Here is a 14,613-nt window from a genome sequence, read left to right as displayed (position 1 = left end):
TGTGACTTTTGCCATTCGAGAAATCTGTTAAATATTTACTTATTTCAAGGTTATGGGGAGGATTAGGTTGAGGGTTGAGGGTTAAGGGTAGGGTTGTGAACCCAAACCCATATTTTACTAGTAATAAAAAAATCTCATAATGCCACATTTCCCTTTTCCTTTTGTTTTCAGACATTTCTTGGCAGGTAACTGCACACCAGTGGAAGGTAAACCCTCAGATGTGTATCAGATGTGTAAGAACCAAGCAGCATCCTCTGATTTTGAAAAATGAAGCTACTGGAAGTGTAAAATCTACAGATCATCAACACTCCAAGGCATCGGGATGGGTAAGTTTGGCTACCGCTTATTTAATTCTAAATGCCAAAGGGCCAAAAAGTTTAAAACTGTTTGATATTCTCAGTTGAAACACTGCCATCAGAAATGATTTAATGAAAGAAAGAATATGTTGCTTGGGGATCACTGATCGCACCAACATTTATGGTTTTTTCAACTTCAGTGTTAATTAGATGAGATAAACACAGAATCAAACCAATTTCAAGCTATTTTTGCGATGCAGTGAACATAATAGTTGCTGGTAATTTTAAGATATTGTATGTGCATATATGTATTTTCATAAATGCATGCATATAAGACAGTTTTACAGATTTACAGAGACAGTTACAGCCAATTATATCTAGTAGTGATGCATGGTAGTATTTTCTTCTTCTTGGTTAATACCAAGAACTGATAATGTGTATTTTATTTGTTTTTATGCACATCTGGAGGTAACCGTTGTGGATAATCAAATATATTTCAGTTCAATTCTAACAGACGTCTTATGTGTTTACATTAAAACAAGGGAGAGAATTTCCAACTGACATTCTTCTTTTTTTTTTTTTTTTTTTTACTTTACCTGTTGTCATGCTTAAACAGAGAGGTTTAGTGGACAGCTGTGCTACCTTTGATGAACTTTTTTCACTACTGTTGTCTAACAGACTCTAAATGTGAGTGGAAACCATATCAAGCAGAGCAGGCGGGGATACATCTGAGAAGTAGTGGATTTTGTCATTGGTAGCTTTGCCCTTCGGCTGTCTCTGACAAACTTTCTGCAGTTTTCAAATGCTTGCTGAATTGGCACTCCACAAGCATCAGCCTTCGGCTTGGTGCGGATGCTAGCAGTGCTAATGCTGGCAGCTATGGCTGCTTCCTATTATGTTAATAGTCCATTGTTAGGACGATGATTCTTCTCTGACTTATGAGATCCATTGTGTTAAAGTTTGAAGACTTTATGTTTTTTTTTACAAACACATTAATGTTATCTTCCTCTGAAACATCTAACACCCACACCAGTGACGCCATGTTTAGTCTGTTTAGTCATCTTCTTCTCTGGGGCTTAACGACGGGTCACATGCTGCTACCGCACTGTTTCAGTCTTGTGAGGAAGTAAACGAAAGCCTCTATTATCCTTGGATTTTATTGGTTAATGTTTTTTTATTGGAATGATTAAACGAGATAAAATGTTTGCAGTATCAGCCAATAATTTATTGTTACCAATTTTTATCGTGCATCCCTAATATCTACTAATGTCATTCAAAGAACTTAACGTACACCAGTCATCAAAGATGATAAGAAATGTTTCTATTATTTTGTGTTTTTCTCCTGTTTATTATTTGTTGGTGTTTGAAATTGACTTTGAGGTTGCATTGGTAAGGTGAAAGGCCACATGTGGCCCCTGGGCTGCCAAACCCACCAGATATGAAAATGTAGAATTTTACAGTAGAAATAAATATGTTTACAACCTGGTTAGAAAAAAAAAAAACGTTTTGGTAGGAGTTGCTGATGTCTTTGGATAGTCCTTCCATTTTTCCACAATATGGTGTCTGTGCTTGTTCTGGCTGAACTGCTACAATAGCTGTAATACCATTTTTTTCTTTAACGGTACTCTCTTTTATCCAAATATGAGAAAAAGATTTGCCTCAAACCAAATCGCACACACTGGCACCCTTACAGTTTCTAAACTCCATTTATAGGTTTGTAAAAATACTAAAAACAATGAAGTATGCTTTTAAGACAGTGGCTGTCAGAAAGTTGTTACACTGAGAAAAAATCTTATTTTTTAAATATTGGTCAGTTTTTTTTAACTTTATTTATTGTTACTTTTTACATATACAGAACGTGCTGATAAAATTAAGGTCATGACATATAGGTTCCCCATCCCCCCTCCCAACCCCCACCCCCACCCTTCATAATTTAGAAATTAAACCTCTCTTGGATGGGTCAATGTTGAGTAAAATATTGGTCAGTTTTTAAACACTCATAATGATTTTCCAGCATTAAAATGTGACTATATATTATATGTGGAGTACTGGCACTTAAACTAACACTGTCGTGTCTTTTACCTGATGGTTAAATGGCCTAAAATATTTTTTACGACCATGCTTCCCCATGCCATTCATTATAGTTTCCTGTCTCGACAGGCAATCTGTACTGAAAAGCATCCAGTCCATTACACACATATGAGGCCCATCACTCCTGCAGTATTGACAAATTCATCAGGCATTTTTCTCTCTGCTCCCTGAGCTGAATTTAGATTTGACTGCCATTCCCAACCCAGAGAGGCCTTGTTAGAATACAAACATGACTTCTCCTCTTTGGAGCTGGTTCAGAGCTCTTACATTGATGAGCCATTACCTGTCAGCTGTTAGAGCACAGCCTCCAGTTTACATTGATTTGTCAAGTACAACACAGCATAGAAATGCATCCAATGCTACTTCAGGCATGAGAGAGCTCATATTTCTATTTTACTGCACATGAACAATGATACCTCAATGATCCCCTACAGCCATGAATCGAAGTGTACAGTATGTTTGAACACTGTGCCATGACTAATATTATGGTATTTCCTGTGTGAATAAATGCTGCATGGGCTATAATGACTTCAGAAAAGCAAAACAATCAAGACTACTATCATTAAAGAAAATAATAAAATGACTAAGTTAGTACTTTTTAGGCTAGTTCATAACAATGAGTCTGTGTAGATCCTTAATTTCTGCTGGTAGTCATGTAAGAACAGGGAAGTTTGTTTTTCTGTTTGTCTTGTTAACTAACTGATAACATTGTAGTTAGTTGTGGCTAACCTAATCTTGTATAACATAACAACATGACCTGACAGAACATGACATGACCAAATGGCATAACAGAATACATATTAACATTACATAAAATAACATAACATGACGTTACATACCTACATAACAACACAGCATCACATGACATTTCATGACATTACATTTCATAACATTATATAACATAACATAGTATTACATGACATAACATAATTTAACAACATAACATTACACAGTGTAACATTTCAACATAACAGCATAACAATTTGCTTCAACATTACGCTACATAATAGCATAATAACATGGCATGGCATAACATAGCATTATATGGCATAACATAACATTACAGCATATAACACAACAGGAAATACAGCATTACATAACCTAACATGAAATGACTTGACATGGCATAACATTATGCAACATAATTGCGTAACATAACGCAGCGTAGCAAATCATAATATAAGATGACATGACAACTTAGATAACCTGACATAACTTAACATTACAACATAACATAACATTAAACAGCATATTATAAACTGACATGACATAACATTACAACATAACAGAACAACATTAAACCACATAAGATCACCTGGTATGACATAACATTACAACATAACATTACAAAATAACACAACATCAATAGTTATAAGATAAAATAACAAAACACAACAAAACATAACGACAACCTAACATTATGCAACATAACATAACATAACATAACATAACATAACATAACAAAACATAATAATATGAAATGACCTGATATGTCAACATAGATGACATATCATAACATAACATTACAACATAACATAACAACATTAAACAATATATGATAACATTACATTACAACATAACTACAAACAGTATATGGTGAACTGACAAAACACAACATTACAACATTACATAGAATAAATGTAAACTTTCTACTGTTTTTGTAAAACATTTCCCCCTCAGCCTATTTCTTATTGTGTTTTGAAATGTGATAAAAGAAAAGCTTGGATGAATCTATGTATGGATATTGTGTTGGTTTTGAAAATACCACACCCTTTTTTAATAACATTTTTGCAATAAGAACATCTTTTGGTTTTGGATGGTTTGTCAGATAAAGTTAACTACTTAAAATACCACCAGCTCATAGCATTAGTGATTTCCTATGATTTTCTGAAGGATTGATACATTTTTACTATAACTGCCCTGTTTTTAGATATTTCAGTTCAAATAAGATCTTGCTACTGAGTCATTTCAGTTGCTCATACATATTATCTGTTCATTACTGTCATAGATCAGCCCTGCCTTATTCCTCGTCACATACAGTTGTAGTGACGCCTGGACTGACACAGAGTGGAATCAGTTCTGACAAGTGATAAAAAAGTGTTTTGGCATGTTACGGGCCTCGTAGGCTGGCCTTAGTACCCCACGGTCACAGGTTGAGGACATCCGACCTGAAATGCATGCAAACTAATGGCCGGCATGACTGACATTTCCACCGATGAGCCCAAAGTGTTCGCCCGTTGTCAGCAGGAGTTTATCAATAGGCACGTCTGCATATGCGGTCGTCTATCGATCCATCCATCTCTGTCGGCCCATCTCTGCGTCACTGTAGCTGTCTGTTGTCATTCGGCGGATTGGCTGTGAGCAGAGATGGCTGCAGGGGCCTCAATTTGCAATCCGTCCACCTTGGGAAAAGGGATTTAGAATATTGGCAGCGTCGTTTCGTGTCACGGTGTCAAAATCTCACCTGACCTTGCTGTTTTGGATGTGGAAAATCAAACCTATTCTTTTTATTTAGCTCTCAGCTTTGCATTTTTGGCTCTGTGCAGAAAATGTCAGAGTAAGTAGGTGCTTTAAAATGTCTGTTAGCATCATTAATGGATGTAGCCAGGCCTCGTTTGCACTTTTCTCCTGTGAGTTTTTTCATAACAAGGCCCCAGGTTAATTGCGACGAGTACCAGAGGCCTTGCCCTTCCAGATAAGACTCAGCGAGATGCTTTTGTGATTAGAGAAAAGGACCAGGTAGGTGACTGGGGTGAGGATAAAGAAGCCAGATAAGGTCTCTAGGGAGAGAAAAGGTGCAAGTCCACGAGGGACTGAGGTAAACAAGATTGTACCTGTGAGCAGATAGAAGCTGCTGCTGCCCCCAGGTCATTATTGCCCTTAGAGCAGGAAGCAGAAGGCACAAACACATACACAACTCAGTGCTTATCAATGTCCGGGGCATAATAGGGCTACTATTTTGCTCTAAACTGTCAGCCAGTCAAAGCAATCTTTCATGATGGAGGGGCCACAAGGAGCGAGTGAAAATTGAATTAATGAAACGACAGCATTACTGCAATGAAGGATCCGGGTAATAACTTTATCCCATTTGGCTAATCAGTGTTATTCAGCGCACATATATGTAAATCACGCTCAGAAATGAATTGGAATGACAGCTTCATTGTCAATATATTATTATTACACCTATTGCGTTAAACCTGGCTCGGGCCAAGGCTCCCATGGCGGTGAATTTAGCTGATTAAATCACTGGGTGCACACAGCAGTGGTGACACGAAAACAACAATTAATAAGCCAACCCCCAGTGCACAGCAGCTCCATTTTAACCAGGCTGCTAATAACATTACACGGCAAAAAATATCCTAATCAGACAGGTGAAAAGGGATTTGGAAGCAGTTGGATTGTATCCTTTTATGTGTGCACCCAGCTCATATTTATTTCAAATCTTTATTAATAAGAATATTTGTACATTTTTCTTCATTTCTTATCATAGCTTGTGCTGGAGTTTTTGCAAGCTTTAAGTACAGTTGGAAGAGAAGTGCTTTCACTGGCTATCTTGACAACTTTGCCTTTCCCTCATTTGTTCTCTCATTCCCCCTTAAAACCACCCCTCCTCACACGCGCAATCACTCACAAAGAATGCACATTAAAAAGGATTTGTTCCCCAAAGAAGGTCGGCATTTGTAAGGCTCCTGACAGATTTAAGTGTCAATTAAGTTGATGTACAGTGGGCACATTATCATACAAGGTTGTCAGCTGCGGCCATTTGAGGGAAACAAATACCCGGAGCTTTACACCATGCACGGCTTGAACTTTGTATGGACCCACAGTTGCAATGAATGTCGCAGTCAATCATTTATCCAGTTGGCAAGCTTTCTATATGGGGGTGTGCTTGTCTGAGATCAAGTCATTTTACACAAATAATAACCACAAAGAAAAAATTCCAAAATGCTTTGTCATGTTCAGCCACGAGGTCCCATCCCTGGCCTGTTCGGAGGTCTTAAACTCATTACTGGGAGGGGGGAAAATTATACCTCTGCACAAGGATGATGGATGACAAGTTAAATTTGTGTCCAGGGACTGAAGGTGAATGGTGACAGAGGTATTTATCTTGAGAATGGAGGTTGGGGTCAGACGAGGCTGGGCGCCTTAAGGCACAAGACATTGACAAATTTATCCAGTGGACCCCATTGCTTGGGCCTTTTCTTTGTTTTGAATCCTTGCCACTCGCTAAGTGACCCGCATCGCTCATGCTGCCAGTGTGTGAAGAAAACCCTGCCATGCCAGGCTGCCTACCTCTGCTGACGCTTGTAGTTCATTCTTCTGCAACAAGGGCCCAAATCACAGCGTATATTTGGACGTACTCAGCAACATCTGCATTTCAGGTTAAGTTGATTTATACAGTTAGAAAAAGCTTAAAAAATACATCACAGACTTACAGTGTTAATCTTCTTTTCTCAGTCTGATCTGACATTATACCATTAAATATCCATCTGATGTATGTATTTCCACTCACTTTATCCTTCTCCAGGTTCATTATCACTTCTTCACCTTATCATCCTCACTTATGTTTCCTGAAGCAGATGCCTGTGTATGCATGTGTCTGTATGGGGATCTACTCTAGGGGAAAGAAGATGTAAAACAGAGACCTCTAGTGGAGACTGAAGCCATAATAAGAGGATCTATACCATTTTTCTACATTTCCTAATGTTTTATGAGTTACTGTTTGCAGAAAGCATTTGTATTCTAACATTAATGATAGATTTAAAACCTCTAGACTATCAAAGGTTACATAGAAAGGATACATAAATATTCATTTTAATTTTTTGGAGTCCTGTTTGTATAATACTGTGCACAATACTCTGCACATTAGGTCTAAGTTCCCATTGTCAATTAAAGCATTCACTTTTTCTTTATTGCATTATGAAATATGATAGTTAAAAAAAAAAAAAGTTTCTTTAAATGAAAGTGTCAGTGCAATCTAGATAAATAGTCAAATTTATTTAAAAAATGTAAATAATATAAACTCACCAATGAACTAGAAATTATTTAAGAAATCAAATGAATTTTCATCAAAAAAAGAGATACAGAAATTCACATTGAGGGCTTTTTAACACTATGATATATTGTGTTTAAATACCCTGTTAAGTTTTGAATAATTTTTTGTAATGACACCAACATTCCTTTCACTTATTCCATGCCACTCTCTACAGCTGTGTCTGAAAGTGCATACTTTAATCCCTTAGTTCTCAACTGGTGGGTCACAACCCAAAATTGGGTCACAATGCTCATTGGGTCACGGTTGTGTGCCAGAAAAAAAGGTGTGTATCAAAAGTCTATATTTTGCTTTTTTTTAATGGAAATGTCTCCATCTCTTTGTTCAGTTACATCTTTTGATTCCATCTTAAATCCAAAATGCCCTATTTTCAGCAAACAAAATATTTGATTATTATTGAAAAACGTCAGAAATTTGGGGCACGATTTGTCATCAAGGAGGAGGTGGTGGGTCCTGACACCAGACCAGTTGAAAAACAGAGCTTTAAACTGTACATACTGAAAGTTAATTTAAATGTAGTACGATCAAGTTTTTATGCAAACCTATGTACAGAAATCTTTGAATGTCTTGGCCAGAATTTTATGTATGAACTGGTAGCACAATGGACACACAAACTGTCCTAAAATACAATGCAACTTTCCGATCAATTACCTGACCTGGCATAAAAATAAAATTAATCATACTTTATAAATTGTGAACGTTGTTAAGTAACCCTCAAACAAATAAGTAGCTGTATTAACATCAAACAAGTTCATGTTGTGAATTCTATTCAAGACAGATAGTTGCTGCCAGCTGAACCAAATAACCTTGCAAAGCAGATGGTTTGACCAGATTCAATGTCTGTCATCCAGCAGATCCATTTTGCAAGTTTCTAACAGGTGTCCCAGGTCTGAGAACAGTGAGAGTTATTAGGTGGTATCTACAGGTGGGAGTAGGCTTGGGCGATATGGCCTAAAAATCATATCACAGAATTTTTTTTGCCTTTGACGGTAACGGTATTATATCACGGTATTATAAAATTAATAGGAGATTATTTTTTTCAATCCAAATTCAAGTGTTATTAACCCCCTTCTCCCCTTTAAACAAGCCTTTGTTGGCATACTCAATTTATGTCTAAGCATAGGAACACAGACAAAAAAAAATTTTTTTTGATCTGTTTTTTTCCTTTTTTTTTAAGTCTCTCTAGGTTTACTTTGTCTAACTGCACTCCAAGTTTCACATTTCATCTCTATCCTGATGACGTGTTTAGCTGCTAATGACTTGAGCATGTTTCCTGGTGAAGGCATTCACAATAAAAGCATTTCAGAAAAATAACAGCCGCAGACTTTTATTGTGAAGGGCTTGACGGAAGTACTGTGTTTAGCATTGAGTTAGCTTAGCTTTGGCTGCTGTACCGGAGAGTTTTTGCAGCTAGTTTACAGCTGCTTTTCTGACCTCATTTACTAACTGACTAACTGTGGACTTAGAAAAGAAAGTCAAAAGTTAAAATAGACTTTTAAATGGTTGTTTAAGCCATTGTAAGATGAAGTCCTGCAGTGCTGGGCTCTCAACAAACTGAGACCAGCCAAAGCAGCACTTAGCTTGTGTTAAAGCCCCAGGCAAGCTGACAGAGACGGCACGCTGACTTTGTTGCGGTACAGCCTTCAAACTTTGAGAGGAAAAAACACGTGTTTGCCTGCTAACCATGCCTATTTTCAATGGCAAGAGCTGGTGATATTCGGTTAGTTACCTGGCTACATGTAATACTACAGCTAAACGTAATATTGACTGGACTCAGCCTGAGCTGTCCGTCACAAATCACTTGCTCTGCCAGCTGTGGGACCGGATATGCCTCACGCATGCATCACAGCACAACGTAGGCATTTAAATGGTGATGACGGTGTTGCAGAAATCCATTCTGTGGCAATCATTTTACCGGTAATGGTGTTAATACCGGTTTACCGCCCACCTCTGTGGGGGTACTGGAAGTCTGTATATGATGGCTGCTGGTGTAGCAACTAGCTTAGATGTAGCTATGGTGGCAGTTTTTTCAAAACTACCACTACCACTGTGGACATTTTTATTGGCAGAGAAGACACTTATGTTCTTCTCCCTACCAGCCTTGGTATGAGTTTGCAGTAATTACAGGTATGGTTTTGCTGCACTGCAAACCATTAAACAATGGCTGCTGCTGGTGAAGCAATTAGCTGTGTTGAGATAAATCTAAGGATAGATTTGAATCTTTGTACTTGTTGCCAACAGCTCTTACCTTTGTTCTTCATTTTAGGAAAGAATGAAGTGCTATTTTTCTCCAAAGAAAAGAAGCTAACCGCCACATCTGTTGGCAGTTGTTGTGCTTAGCAGCATAAAGTCGAGAAGAGACAGGAATATTTAAAGTAACTTCTGCCTAATACAGAACTTTAACATACCAAAGAAGTTCTAGCTTCTTTGGTTCAATAGGTTAGAATATATTGTCCAGATATTAAGTTGAACCGGAGCAAGAGGGCAAATACTCAAAGCTACACGTGAAATGCTGTTACTAGTTAGATAGCTAGCTGAATTCTCGGCTCTTTGCTGCTAAAATTGAAAGGTTGATGACTGTCATGATATTTGTTATCAAAACTGGTGGGCTCTGCTTTCCACAAGTATATATCAAAATTATGACTTGAAAATAACATTGTTGGAGTTTTAGGGCAAAATACAGAGATTTGGTGTGTTATGGTGTGTTGCTTGGGCACTTGTTGGTTGGGATTTATTTGTGGGTTCTTTTACTGGCAGCATTTTGTAGATATTTGGGTTCTTATCTGCTGGGTTTGGCTTTTCTTTTTTACTTTCCAACATTAAGGTTCACAATATTAACGTGATATGATGTGAAATAGTTATAAGTCATTGTCATCTCCTTGAAACTCAAGCTCTAAATAGACTGGCAAGTTGAGACAAACAACTGTCATGAAAACTTAAAATATGACTAAACAACACGGAGTTATGTTTTAGTGCTAATGTCTATATAATGTCAAAAACAGAAAATCTATTGTAGTCAAAGTAGGACTGCGCAAAGTCAATGGTTTTCTAACTTTTATCAGATTTTTGATTGGTAATTAAGTCTATTTTCTGTAATATGTCTTATTTTGTTCCCATGAATCCATATTCTTTAAATACACATTGACATTTTAGGGCTAGAGGGTTAATTGTGTCTACATGGCAACTTATTTAAGGTACATTTGTATTCCAATGCATTGTGTTCTTGTGTGTTGATACCAGAGGGTCTCATTTTCCAATTAGGAGAGTGTATTAGTGATGGATACAATGTGAAGTGGTCATTTGTTTGTGCTTTAGAAAAACTTTTCAGAGCCTTTTACAACTGCTAACCACTTTACCACGCTTCATCCATCATTTTGTCAACACCCTAATGTTTGAACCTATACAGCCTCGGCCCGCAGAGGAAAGTAACTCAGACAAAGCAACCGCTCACTTTCACAACATGCCAAATATTCAACCTATCTTGTACCTCCCTCCTTTTGTCCGTGACCAACATTTTGAGAGGATTTGTGAATTCTGAATGGCAGGAAATAGGATACCAACTGAACAATATATGTGCATAGGATTATTGGCGTCACCGTTTAAACACTGACACCAAACTAAAGGCCATTATTGTGTTAGGTATTTACTCTTACCTTTTGCTGTGATGACAAGTGACTGCATGCACTGTGGCAGTTATACTGAATTGACTTTATGTCTTATGGTTTGATACACATGTAGCATTAATGAAAGCTGATGCTATTGACTTTGAGAAACTGTCTAATCAGCAGTTTAGGCTCATTGTACTTTTGATATATACTTCCTGTTTTCCACAGAAGAGTATTGATTTCCTGTCTGGAAAAGTAATGTAAAAATTGAATTAAACGTTACATTCAGTCATTGATTTTGCCTGAAGAACAAGAAGACAAGTCTGCACTCACACTTAATAATGAAACAGTGTAATAATCACAATAATTCAAGGCAGTGATCTTCATCTGATGATATGTTTTTTAGAAATGAGAGCCACACATACAGATCTGCACTCCATTAGACTGATAAGCACTATGATAGTACACTGTAAAACCAAACAAGGTAGAAATACTCAAAATTTTGTCATAACTGGTTATGTAAAAGTTTATAAGAAGTGGAAATTAATTGAAGTGCGCTTCCACAGAGTTCAGTCGTCTTTGCTTTGTTGAAGTTGATCCCCACAGGTGAGTCTTCTCTAACATAGTTGGTAACTTCACTCATGGTGCAAAAGTGTCTAATACCCAATGGCATACTGGGAAAACCATGCAAATCAAGCGATATTAGTCAAATAATTTAATATTAATGACAACAAATACTTGTTTACTTAAAACTAAAATGTGTTCAAACAACAGAAAAATAGAGCTGAAATAGCTATTTTGATTTTTTAGTTACGTGTTATAAACAACCTATTACTGTTTGATCTAACAGTGTGGGACTAGTCAGACTTGACTAATGCCATATTGGAAATGCCATCTCAAACTTGCTTTTCATCAGCTTTGCGACAGAAGAAGAGCTGGAGCAGAGGCCTTAAGCCTCCTAGCAGACGGATAGTCACTTTGCTCAGCCAAGCCCCCAGTTATGCAAAACTTTAAGGCTTCATGAAGTCAAACTGGATGAGTTATATATATATATATATGTATAAACCTCCCATACACAGCATGGGCCAATAAGGACATAAGCTAGCAAGACCAAATGTTTTTTTTTGTTTTGTTTTGTTTTTTTTAAACCAGGTAGCTGATATTTCAATCAAAGACTGTAGAAAGTACTACAAGAAACCTGAGAGACATCAGCCATTTGATTATTGATGAGACCTTTTGAATCCAATCCATACTGGCTGCTGTATTGAAATTAGCATCTCAAGCTAATGTTACATCACCATTACAAGACAACCAAGTGGAGCAAAGCTCTCCCCCTTTCATCCCCCCTTATGAGTGGCCTTGCCTACACATAGTGTTGTCTGTAAAATCTTTCAGTAGCTTTGTGGTAGCATTGTTCATTTCCAAATGAAATAGCGGTTTTGTAACTTAGCTGATGTTTTGGTCAAGTAATGCATTTTCTTATATTAAAAACTGAACTTAGGTTTGCTTGAAAATGGTATAAAGTCTTAAATCACCTATAGAATGACTTCTCATATCATGGTAATTGACTGTTCAAAGTTTTTGAAAGGTGCCAGGATGGATCTATTCAAAGTAAAACACTTCAGAGCCCTTAGCTCCATTAACAACCCCAGGCATTAATATGCTTTCAGACAGCCCTGGATAATGCTACAAGCTTTTTCACTGTGACTTATATTTACTTTAACCTCCTCCCCCTCCTTAAGTGCTGTTTTAACAATGCAGGCACTATGAATCATTTACCATACAGGAATACCTTCAAGGAATCATTTTCTTAGGAGACGTTTGTGCTCAGTTTGATGCTGACGGAGGGCATTATCTCCTGAGTGACAGCCTCAAAGGCTGCCCCCCATGCAATATTTATTATTTGTCACATAGCCGTGCATTAGGCCAAGAATGGGCCATTGTTTCTGTGTTATGGACATGGAGCTGACAATGGTTGGGCAGAAGCAGGTCAGGGTTTGTGAGGCCAAAGCAAATATAAACCTACAGTCACTGCACAATGCAAAACGGCATGATTATGTAGTTTAATTTTAAAACACAAGAACATAAATAGATAACCCCAAGATAAAAATTACATACACTGAGTGCATTGAGACTCTTTTACTAGCTTTACATACGGTAAAGCAACAAAACCACTGCAAGAAAACTTGAAACCTCAAATTTGTTGATAAAGGAATAGATAGGTTAGAGGAGGTCAATATTTGAAATGTTAATTTAAGGTTGTAAATAGAAAAAAAAAAAATCCCCAATAACAGGATTTTAAAAAATCTAACTGAAGTGCCTATATGTCTTCATTCGGGGCTTGCACATGTCAAGACTGATTTATAGTCTTAGCAGCACATTGAAAACAGTAGCTTTTCAAATGGAGCCAACAAATGTATCCCCTTTTCACCAGCCATTGAAAGATCCATCCAGGGAAACCCTTATGGCCCATCCTGCAGAATAGAACTTGAGGTATGGATGTGTAAAATGTCAAGAAAATGTACACATAAACCCCCAGAGGGAGAAAAGTGGCACTCTAGTAAATGATGATACAAGGATAAGCTCTCCTATTGGTAGGCATCAGGACCCACGTCACTGACTTCAGCTCAGGTTGTCAAACTAGATAAGTTCTGACATGCTAGTTTTGTTGAGTCTTGGTCATATGGCGTCTTGGACATGTTGTTAATTATGTCGCACTACAAGACTATTTCCTGTCCCCGATGTACATTATCGAGCTATGATGTTTGACGATGAGCTGGGATGCTGCAGTCGGGCCAAAATCTGGTTGAATTGGTGTAGTCTCAGTCAGCCTTAACTGAGGAATCTTTTCAGTCAAACCAGCACTCCACAAGGCTTATTTACTAAACAGTATTCTCCCTGTTTTCTGTAAATGCAAGATTAGGACCCAACAAGGGAGAAAAGCTGTTGAAAAGTGGCACCGACCCCCCCTCCTGTCTGGTCTGTGTTGTCTTGTGTTCCTGCACATTCTGAGGCAGGTAGCAGCCACTGAGGGTGTCTCAGTACCTTATGGTATATTGGTCCCATTGGTATTTAGGATGTATCCAACTTTTAGATGAAGCTGGCTTCTTTGTAGGCTGGCTCCTTCAAAAAATGCTACCCCTGAAATTAGACCAAGCTTGTGTCAGGCTTTTTGCATTATTGTCCCCCTTGGATAGAAGAAATGAGAAAAAAAATATCCCTTGATTTCTGTTTTGCTCGGTCATGGTTTTGAACAAGAGCATGAGAGGTTCTCTTGCTTCTTATCAATAATATAATATATTATATTGCATGTATTTTCCCCATGTTTTTTTTATCTGTCTGTACGGTTCATTTGCATAATCTCAACTGCTCAACTTGCTTGTTTCCAGCTCGTTTCTCTCAGTATATTCCCCTGCACACTATGCATTTTATAAAGCCCCAGCAGAGGAGAAACTGCAAGCAAAGTGAAACAATATCAACTTTGTTCAAGTACCTTTGCAGAAATACAAAATGACATGAGAGCAGACCGGCTGTGGGACTGGTCCCCTTCGTTCTTGCTCTGGCAAAT

Source organism: Cheilinus undulatus, linkage group 20 (genome assembly GCF_018320785.1).
Source record: "Cheilinus undulatus linkage group 20, ASM1832078v1, whole genome shotgun sequence".
Taxonomy (NCBI): domain Eukaryota; kingdom Metazoa; phylum Chordata; class Actinopteri; order Labriformes; family Labridae; genus Cheilinus; species Cheilinus undulatus.
This window is presented reverse-complemented; position numbering follows the sequence as displayed.